Source organism: Camponotus vicinus, unplaced genomic scaffold, assembly GCF_025532165.1.
Source record: "Camponotus vicinus isolate PSW18456_S1 unplaced genomic scaffold, iyCamVici1.0 SCAF_14, whole genome shotgun sequence".
NCBI classification, from domain to species: domain Eukaryota; kingdom Metazoa; phylum Arthropoda; class Insecta; order Hymenoptera; family Formicidae; genus Camponotus; species Camponotus vicinus.
This window is the reverse complement of record NW_028141950.1, coordinates 12,494,337-12,504,736: the sequence shown is the minus strand read 5'-3', so window position 1 is coordinate 12,504,736 and position 10,400 is coordinate 12,494,337. Positions and strand designations below refer to the sequence as shown.

Here is a 10,400-nt window from a genome sequence, read left to right as displayed (position 1 = left end):
GTAAAGATTTCTTTAACCTGATTGGTCAATTAAACGCTTGAAAGCATCCTGAGGGTGCAGTCCCATGGAGCGTATCGCGCGTATCGCGGATTGCGCGTATTGAAAATCTGACCAATCGCAGACGTTCCGCTGTTTTTGATACGTGAAAGTTTCGTTTCTATGGTCCCATGGAGCGGAATTAGCGTAAGCGGATCAGGCGGATAGCCAATCACGAAACGATTTTCGTTATTTCTTTCAACTAAACAGTCTTGTGATTGGCGAACCACTGTTCCGCTTACGCGAATTCCGCTCCATGGGACCATGGGGCGTTTTCCAGCAACGAGACACAAATAGACACAGTGTCAGACACTGGAGAGTTGTGTAAAGCTGCTTGTTCAAATATTATTTAATTCTCAGTACAGCCGATAATTCGCGCTTTAATAATAGTAATGTTTCTTGTAAAATTTTACTCTTACATCTCTTTATAAATAACCTAACCTAACCTATCAATTTCTAAATATTATATAGAAATTAAAAATTGTCTATTAACGGCATAGTAAATGTAATTTATACAAATACATTTTGTGCTTAATATTAATTTTATAAGAAATTTCCCTATGTTCGTCAAATAATTGGCAGCCATGAATTGAACACAATCTCTCGAGTTACCTTTTTAGCTGTGTATACTTGTGTCAAGTTATGTCGTTGTAGGAAAGCATTGTGTCGAACACTGTGTGACTTTGGTCCATATTCTGAATCCTCTTTTATAGATAGAAGTGCCTCTAAAAGTGGCTTATAGCCAATTAAAAGACTTATAAGCCACTTTTAGAGGCACTTTTATCGTTAAAAGAGGATTCAAAATATGGACCTTTGTGTCGCCTGTGTCCCTTGCTGGAAAACAACCATAGAAACGAAATTTTCGCGTATCAAAAACAGCGGAACGTCTGCGATTGGTCAGATTTTCAATACGCGCAATCCGCGATACGCGCACCATGGGACTGCACCCTCAGCGTCACTTTGACCGCAGCCTTAAGGTGGAAGCACATAAAATTACAGGAGCCATAAGCAGAATGCAGAAGCTCTATGAAGGTAAAAGCACATAAAACTGCATAGGCGCATAACCATAAGCATAAGGAAATTGATTGGTCCACAAATATATGCATAAGAAAATGAACCAATCAATTTTCTTATGCTTATGGTTATGTGCTCCTGCAATTTTATGTGCTTCCACCTTAATTCTGAATTCTGCCTATGGCTTTTGGATTTCCAATCTACATAAAAATACATAATGCATAGCCACGGCCATAACTACTGTAGCCGGTTCTAAAACGTATCACGTTATCAAAAAGAAATAATTAAGGACGAATATTACATATTATATTTATATACGTAAGTATTATCACTATTTAATTATCCATGTAATGAAAATATAAACTGACAATGATCGTATAATTATTCGACTTAATAAATATAATATGTAATATTCGTCCTTAATTATTTCTTTTTGATAATGCGATACGTTTTAGAACCGGCTACAGTGAGTTATGCCCGTGGCTATGCATTATGTATTTTTATGTAGATTGAAAATCCACAAGCCATAAGGCCATCACACACAAAATTGCATAGCTGCATATGCATAACATAAGACCATATGGACCAATGAGCATCGAGTATTATGTTATGTAAGTCAATATGGTGACTTAATACTCGATGCTCATTGGTCCATATGGTCTTATGCTATTATGGAAAACCACATTCCATGTCAGCTTATTTGACGCATGCGTTAGTTTTGTACATAAAAATTGGGTACATTTAGTATATAAGGAGCTCGCAATCTAGTATATTATGGCTGCGTTCCGATATTTACTGCCAGTACTGAGAATCTATAGTTTATGTCACGCATACTATAGATTTTCAGTACTGGCAGTGAATATCGGAACGCAGCCTATATAGGGTGCGTTCCATTTAATGTTGCGAATGCTCACGCTCGCAGCGTTATGATCGATTCGTATTAAGTTAGCCGGAAATTTTTCAGCCAACCAAAAATCTCCTTATGGAATCGTTTGTATTTCGTATGAAGATGTTTGAAGTGTGATTAAAAACGTTTGTGAGTAATTAGAATAATTATAAAAAATTAATCATTTTTACAGTATGTAGTTAGCCAACATAACTAAATATTAAAAATTCTCCTTATGAATCGTTTGTATTTCGTATGAAGAGTTTTGAAGTATAATTAAAAAGGTTTGTGAGTCATTCGTTTAATTTTAATTAAATTTTTTTATATTGTGAAGTTAGCCGGAAGCTATATAAAATGGACGCCGTCCTGTGATTGGTCGATTTGCTTATGGTAAATACTAAAATTTTCTCATGTGTACTGACTTTAAGTGTAAGCAAAACGAGCAAATTTAACCCTTTTGTAACTTTTAATCCATGACTAATTTATTATTAATTCCGCATAATCGCATAATATATCATGGATCGTGGATAAGCGTAGATAATTGAAATATGTTTTTCTACCAATAAATAAGTAAATCTTTTATAATTGTTTTATAATGTAGTCATCATTCAGAAAATGATCACAATTTGTGATTATGTATTTAATTGTTATTTTATATTCGCTTTCAAATAATAAACTATATAATAATAAAATTTATATAAAAAGATGGTAATATATGTAATCCAATTAATTATAATTGACAAAATAATTTCTTGTGAAAAAATAAAAGTAAAAAATATAGAAGAATTTTTTTTATAGCTTGTATAAAAAATCAGTTTTATGCTAAGTATATTATAATTTTCTGGACTGTAGTAATATTTAATATATAATTTTTGCTATATAAATATATATTTCTGATATAAAATCTATTTCTACAGATAGTAAGATCGGCTGAGTTATGTCACAGAATATCGGAAGGCTTACATCAAAATGCGAGAGAGAGGAGATGGCATATATCAGTATGAATCCATTGCTGATGTTGTAAGAGCAAAAATAGATATCTCTGTAGATTTTATTATTTTTGCATCTGAAAACTTGAAAATTGCCCATGCCTTATCGGAAGTAAATCTTCTTTTGTATTTTCAAATATATATAAGCGCACATTTTTAGCATATTCTTTTATGTTATCATTTTTTTTGTTAATTATTATTGATTATTATTGATTACTTTGTTAATTATTGTCAATTAAGAAGAAATATATATTTATATAGCAAAAATTATATATTAAATATTACTACAGTCCAGAAAATTATAATATACTTAGCATAAAACTGATTTTTTATACAAGCTATAAAAAAAATTCTTCTATATTTTTTACTTTTATTTTTTCACAAGAAATTATTTTGTCAATTATAATTAATTGGATTACATATATTACCATCTTTTTATATAAATTTTATTATTATATAGTTTATTATTTGAAAGCGAATATAAAATAACAATTAAATACATAGGTACATATTCTGAATCCTCTTTTATCGATAAAAGTGCCTCTAAAAGTGGCTTACAGCCAATCAGAAGGCTTATATAAGCCACTTTTAAAGGCACTTTTATCAATAAAAGAGGATTCAGAATATGAACCATAATCACAAATTGTGATCATTTTCTGAATGATGACTACATTATAAAACAATTATAAAAGATTTACTTATTTATTGGTAGAAAAACATATTTCAATTATCTACGCTTATCCACGATCCATGATATATTATGCGATTATGCGGAATTAGTAATAAATTAGTCATGGATTAAAAGTTACAAAAGGGTTAAATTTGCTCGTTTTGCTTACACTTAAAGTCAGTACACATGAGAAAATTTTAGTATTTACCATAAGCAAATCGACCAATCACAGGACAGCGTCCATTTTATATAGCTTCCGGCTAACTTCACAATATAAAAAAATTTAATTAAAATTAAACGAATAACTCACAAACCTTTTTAATTATACTTCAAAACTCTTCATACGAAATACAAACGATTCATAAGGAGAATTTTTAATATTTAGTTATGTTGGCTAACTACACTCACCCGCAAAAAAAGCGGTACACCTAAAATTTGAGAAAATTTCATCAAATTTTAAATGATCATAACTTGGTAAATAATGATGATAAAAATATGTTTAAAAAAACAAAATGAAGGCTGTAATGTCCACTTTAAGAATATTTAAGTGGCAATTATGCTCAGCCATTGTTTTCAAAATGGCGGATAAGGAAGTGAAAGGATGTAAAATTGATTATTAAAGGATCGAGTTTGGGACGGTGCACGGCGTAAATCAGGTAACGCAGCCCAATGAGACCAAATGCTCGTGAAAGTGTGGAGTGTTATCTTTAAAATGTTTTTTTACCGAGCTCGATACGATGATTTTTCGCTGAGTTATTCCGAATTCAATTAAAAACGCTCTTTTTTCTTCTTCAATTTGCAGCTCAGCGAATAATTATCGTATCGAGCTCGGTAAAAAAGCATTGTAAAGGTGATACTCCACACTTTCACATGCATTTCGTCCCATTGAGCTGCGATACCTGATTCACGCCACGCACTGGAGCAAAGCGGGAACCTTTATTTATCGGTTTTGTATGCTTTCATTTATCCGCTATTTTGAAAAAAAATGGTTGCACATAATTTCAATTTAATTTAGGTGTGTGTGTGTGTGTGTGCTCGTTTGTATACCACAAGGATAAGGACCCCGTGGTTCGTCAGCTCCACAGTATTTAAAGACTCCAAACCCTCCTTGTGGCGTGTGTGTGTGTGTGTGTGTGTGTGTGTGTGTGTGTGTGTGTGCTCGTTTGTATACCACAAGGATAAGGACCCCGTGGTTCGTCAGCTCCACAGTATTTAAAGACTCCAAACCCTCCTTGTGGCGTGTGTGTGTGTGTGTGTGTGTGTGTGTGTGTGTGTGTGTGCTCGTTTGTATACCACAAGGATAAGGACCCCGTGGTTCGTCAGCTCCACAGTATTTAAAGACTCCAAACCCTCCTTGTGGCGTGTGTGTGTGTGTGTGTGTGTGCTCGTTTGTATACCACAAGGATAAGGACCCCGTGGTTCGTCAGCTCCACAGTATTTAAAGACTCCAAACCCTCCTTGTGGCGTGTGTGTGTGTGTGTGTGTGTGTGTGTGTGTGTGTGTGTGTGTGTGTACGGGCGCACGCATGTGTGTATTAATAGTGGGTATGACCTCCTCGTGCGCGTATTACCTCATTCATACGATCAGGCATACTCTGTATTAGTCTTTTTATTTCATCCTGCGTAATTGCATCCCATGCATTTTGAAGAACTCTTTGAAGTTCTTGCAGTGACTGAGGTGCAGGTACGTGATTTCGTACTTTCTTGCCGAGATTGTCCCACAAATGCTAAATGGGATTTAAATCCGGACTACTTGCTGGCCAAACAAGTCGATTTATGCCAACTTCATCGAGGAAATCAAACACTCTTCTCGCAGTGTGTGGTCGAGCATTGTCTTGCATAAACAAGAAGTTCTCTCCGATAAAGGGTGCATACGGAACAACATACGGAAGGAGTATGTCTTCCACGTATACATCTGCGTTCATGTTCCTGTCAAAAAAGTGCAAATCTGTATGAGCGTCCGCTGAAATACCTGCCCAAACCATCACAGAGCCTCCATTGTAGCTGTACCTTTCACTTACAGTACAATCTGCAAATCGTTCTCCACGACGACGATAAACTCGTTCTCGTCCATCTGGAGAATAGAGACAAAAACAAGATTCATCGCTAAAGAGTACTTTGCCCCAGTCTGCGTAATTCCAGTCTCTATGCGCAACTGCAAAATTGAGTCGAGCTACGCGATGACGACCTGTAAGAAAAGGTACAGCCGCTGTCCTGCGCGAAAACAGATTTTGTTCCGCTAATCTTCTCCGAACGGTGTCAACGGATACATTGCAATTGTGGACATCCCTTAAATTGTTTCGAATTTGAACAGCTGTTCGATGTCTGTCTCTTAATGAATTTAAAACAATAAATCGGTCATCGTTTTCATTGGTACGTCGAGCGCGCCCAGAACCAGGCCTCCTCTTGAAAGAATTGGTGTCTAAGTACCTGGCATAAGCACGTTGCACAGTTGACACTGACAGATCAAATGCCTCAGCAACGTATCTTCGACTTCTGCCATCTTCAATTAAAGCAACAACTTGAGCAGCTTTTTCTGGAGTTATCGTTGCCATAATCGAGAAGTAATTTCGAGAAGAAGTAATTAATTATGGTTTCAATAGATGAAGTCGCAAGGAGCAACGCGTCTAGAGAGCTAGCAAATCAATCGCATAACTTGTACTATAGTCTTTCAATGTACCTGGCATAAGCACGTCTCAAACGGAAAAAACATTGAAAGACTATAGTACAAGTTATGCGATTGATTTGCTAGCTCTCTAGACGCGTTGCTCCTTGCGACTTCATCTATTGAAACCATAATTAATTACTTCTTCTCGAAATTACTTCTCGATTATGGCAACGATAACTCCAGAAAAAGCTGCTCAAGTTGTTGCTTTAATTGAAGATGGCAGAAGTCGAAGATACGTTGCTGAGGCATTTGATCTGTCAGTGTCAACTGTGCAACGTGCTTATGCCAGGTACTTAGACACCAATTCTTTCAAGAGGAGGCCTGGTTCTGGGCGCCCTCGACGTACCAATGAAAACGATGACCGATTTATTGTTTTAAATTCATTAAGAGACAGACATCGAACAGCTGTTCAAATTCGAAACAATTTAAGGGATGTCCACAATTGCAATGTATCCGTTGACACCGTTCGGAGAAGATTAGCGGAACAAAATCTGTTTTCGCGCAGGCCAGCGGCTGTACCTTTTCTTACAGGTCGTCATCGCGTAGCTCGACTCAATTTTGCAGTTGCGCATAGAGACTGGAATTACGCAGACTGGGGCAAAGTACTCTTTAGCGATGAATCTCGTTTTTGTCTCTATTCTCCAGATGGACGAGAACGAGTTTATCGTCGTCGTGGAGAACGATTTGCAGATTGTACTGTAAGTGAAAGGTACAGCTACAATGGAGGCTCTGTGATGGTTTGGGCAGGTATTTCAGCGGACGCTCATACAGATTTGCACTTTTTTGACAGGAACATGAACGCAGATGTATACGTGGAAGACATACTCCTTCCGTATGTTGTTCCGTATGCACCCTTTATCGGAGAGAACTTCTTGTTTATGCAAGACAATGCTCGACCACACACTGCGAGAAGAGTGTTTGATTTCCTCGATGAAGTTGGCATAAATCGACTTGTTTGGCCAGCAAGTAGTCCGGATTTAAATCCCATTGAGCATTTGTGGGACAATCTCGGCAAGAAAGTACGAAATCACGTACCTGCACCTCAGTCACTGCAAGAACTTCAAAGAGTTCTTCAAAATGCATGGGATGCAATTACGCAGGATGAAATAAAAAGACTAATACAGAGTATGCCTGATCGTATGAATGAGGTAATACGCGCACGAGGAGGTCATACCCACTATTAATACACACATGCGTGCGCCCGTACACACACACACACACACACACACACACACACACACACGTCACAAGGAGGGTTTGGAGTCTTTAAATACTGTGGAGCTGACGAACCATGGGGTCCTTATCCTTGTGGTATACAAACGAGCACACACACACACACACACACACGCCACAAGGAGGGTTTGGAGTCTTTAAATACTGTGGAGCTGACGAACCACGGGGTCCTTATCCTTGTGGTATACAAACGAGCACACACACACACACACACACACGCCACAAGGAGGGTTTGGAGTCTTTAAATACTGTGGAGCTGACGAACCACGGGGTCCTTATCCTTGTGGTATACAAACGAGCACACACACACACACACACACACACACACACGCCACAAGGAGGGTTTGGAGTCTTTAAATACTGTGGAGCTGACGAACCACGGGGTCCTTATCCTTGTGGTATACAAACGAGCACACACACACACACACCTAAATTAAATTGAAATTATGTGCAACCATTTTTTTTCAAAATAGCGGATAAATGAAAGCATACAAAACCGATAAATAAAGGTTCCCGCTTTGCTCCAGTGCGTGGCGTGAATCAGGTATCGCAGCTCAATGGGACGAAATGCATGTGAAAGTGTGGAGTATCACCTTTACAATGCTTTTTTACCGAGCTCGATACGATAATTATTCGCTGAGCTGCAAATTGAAGAAGAAAAAAGAGCGTTTTTAATTAAATTCGGAATAACTCAGCGAAAAATCATCGTATCGAGCTCGGTAAAAAAACATTTTAAAGATAACACTCCACACTTTCACGAGCATTTGGTCTCATTGGGCTGCGTTACCTGATTTACGCCGTGCACCGTCCCAAACTCGATCCTTTAATAATCAATTTTACATCCTTTCACTTCCTTATCCGCCATTTTGAAAACAATGGCTGAGCATAATTGCCACTTAAATATTCTTAAAGTGGACATTACAGCCTTCATTTTGTTTTTTTAAACATATTTTTATCATCATTATTTACCAAGTTATGATCATTTAAAATTTGATGAAATTTTCTCAAATTTTAGGTGTACCGCTTTTTTTGCGGGTGAGTGTACATACTGTAAAAATGATTAATTTTTTATAATTATTCTAATTACTCACAAACGTTTTTAATCACACTTCAAACATCTTCATACGAAATACAAACGATTCCATAAGGAGATTTTTGGTTGGCTGAAAAATTTCCGGCTAACTTAATACGAATTTATGATCGTCCATTCCATTTATAATTTGTATCAGACAAATGGAACGACATATGAGCGTTGTGAGCGTATAAACATGGCGGTAAACCCGGTAAACGTTGTGGTTATGTCTGTAATCCGATTATTAAGGAGTAATGATACTGATTCTAGTTCAGATGAAGAATGATATTTAGAAAAGAAAAAGCGCTTATTACGTTCACGTATAAAATACGCAACTTGTTACACTTTATAGCTGATGACTTTAAAAGTCATTTTAGGTTAGATATCAAAATTTATCTTAATAATTATATATATGTATCTAACAATTTATTGTTTTAATAAATATTAGAATTTTATTTAATTTATTTAATTATAATTTATTTAATTATAATTTTTATATAAAATATAATCTTAGATGTTTGAATTATTTTTAGATTGCTGCGAACAACATTTGAATATATTTTAAATATAATTAGCAGTGATCTTATTAGAAAAACGAAGGGCAATGAAGCAATTCCATCTAATAAGCAATTTATGATAGCTGTATGGAAAATGGCAACAATGGATTCATATAGGTATGATTCATCATTGTTTTATTATACAATTGATTTTTCATAAAGAAGAGTATTATATGAATAGTGGACACAGATTAGGAAATATTTTATATAAAGAAAATTCTGTTCGAAATTTTAATATATTACTTAATAATTATGTTTGTATATTTGTAGATCTATTTGTGATCGATTTGACGTAGGAAGAGCCACAGCAGTTCGAGCAGTTCGAAGAGTTACACACGGCACTGTTTAAAATAGCCCCTCATTTTATTTCTTGGCCTTCAAACGAACGAGCAGAAATCATTATTAGTAAATTTAAAGAATCAAGTGGATTTTCAAATACTATAGGAGCCATAGACGGTACACACATCCGTATTGAAGCACCAAATGAAAATGCAGTGGATTATATAAATCGAAAAGGATATCATTCTATCCAGCTTCAAGTAATTTAAAATATGTAAATAAAATGTTTATGTTATCTTATAATTTATTGTTTAACTTTCATTATTTTTATTAAAGGTAGTATGTGATCATAGGATGGTCATAACTCATTGTTATGTTGGCCACCCAGGATCAGTACATGATCAAAGAGTATTTAGGCAATCAGAAGTGGCTTTATATTTAAATGACGAAGAGAAATTTCCATTTGATAGTCACATAATAGGGGATTCTGCTTATGAATTACATGAGCATTTACTAGTACCATTTAAAGATAATGGACATTTGACCGCTGCACAGAAACAATATAATTTCCGTCAATCATCTGCAAGAGTGGTAATTGAAAGATGCTTTGCGCATTTAAAAGGACGAATGCGTAGTTTAATGCATTGTTTACCTATGAAAAGGGTTGATTTGATGGCTGAATATACAGGGTGATTCAAAACAACCTGATGTCTTTGAAATATGATATTCTTGAACGAATTCTAAGACTATTTTTCCTCTTAAAAAATTTTGTCCAAAGCTTAATTTTTGAGTTATAATAGAAAATAGTTGGCTACTCACGAGTCCGATACAACGGGCAAGCAGGGACGGCGCAACGCGTCACGAGACAAATGCTCTCCCGTTTCCCCAGACAGTCAATTTTATTGCACAATATTTGATCCTTTGAAGTGTATTAAATTATTATTGCAGTTTCTACACAATATTTAACAATATTATTACCGTCTAGGAGGGTTATAAC

At 35.8% G+C, this 10,400-nt stretch overlaps 1 long non-coding RNA gene across 1 annotated transcript; it reads left to right on the top strand.

The window, feature by feature from the left end:
• Window positions 1-1,984: 1,984 nt before the first annotated feature.
• On the top strand, window positions 1,985-3,080 carry LOC145965414 (uncharacterized). Its single transcript, XR_014436702.1, has 3 exons — window positions 1,985-2,086; window positions 2,275-2,506; window positions 2,854-3,080. It is a non-coding gene; the product is annotated as an uncharacterized LOC145965414 (long non-coding RNA).
• Window positions 3,081-10,400: the final 7,320 nt, after the last annotated feature.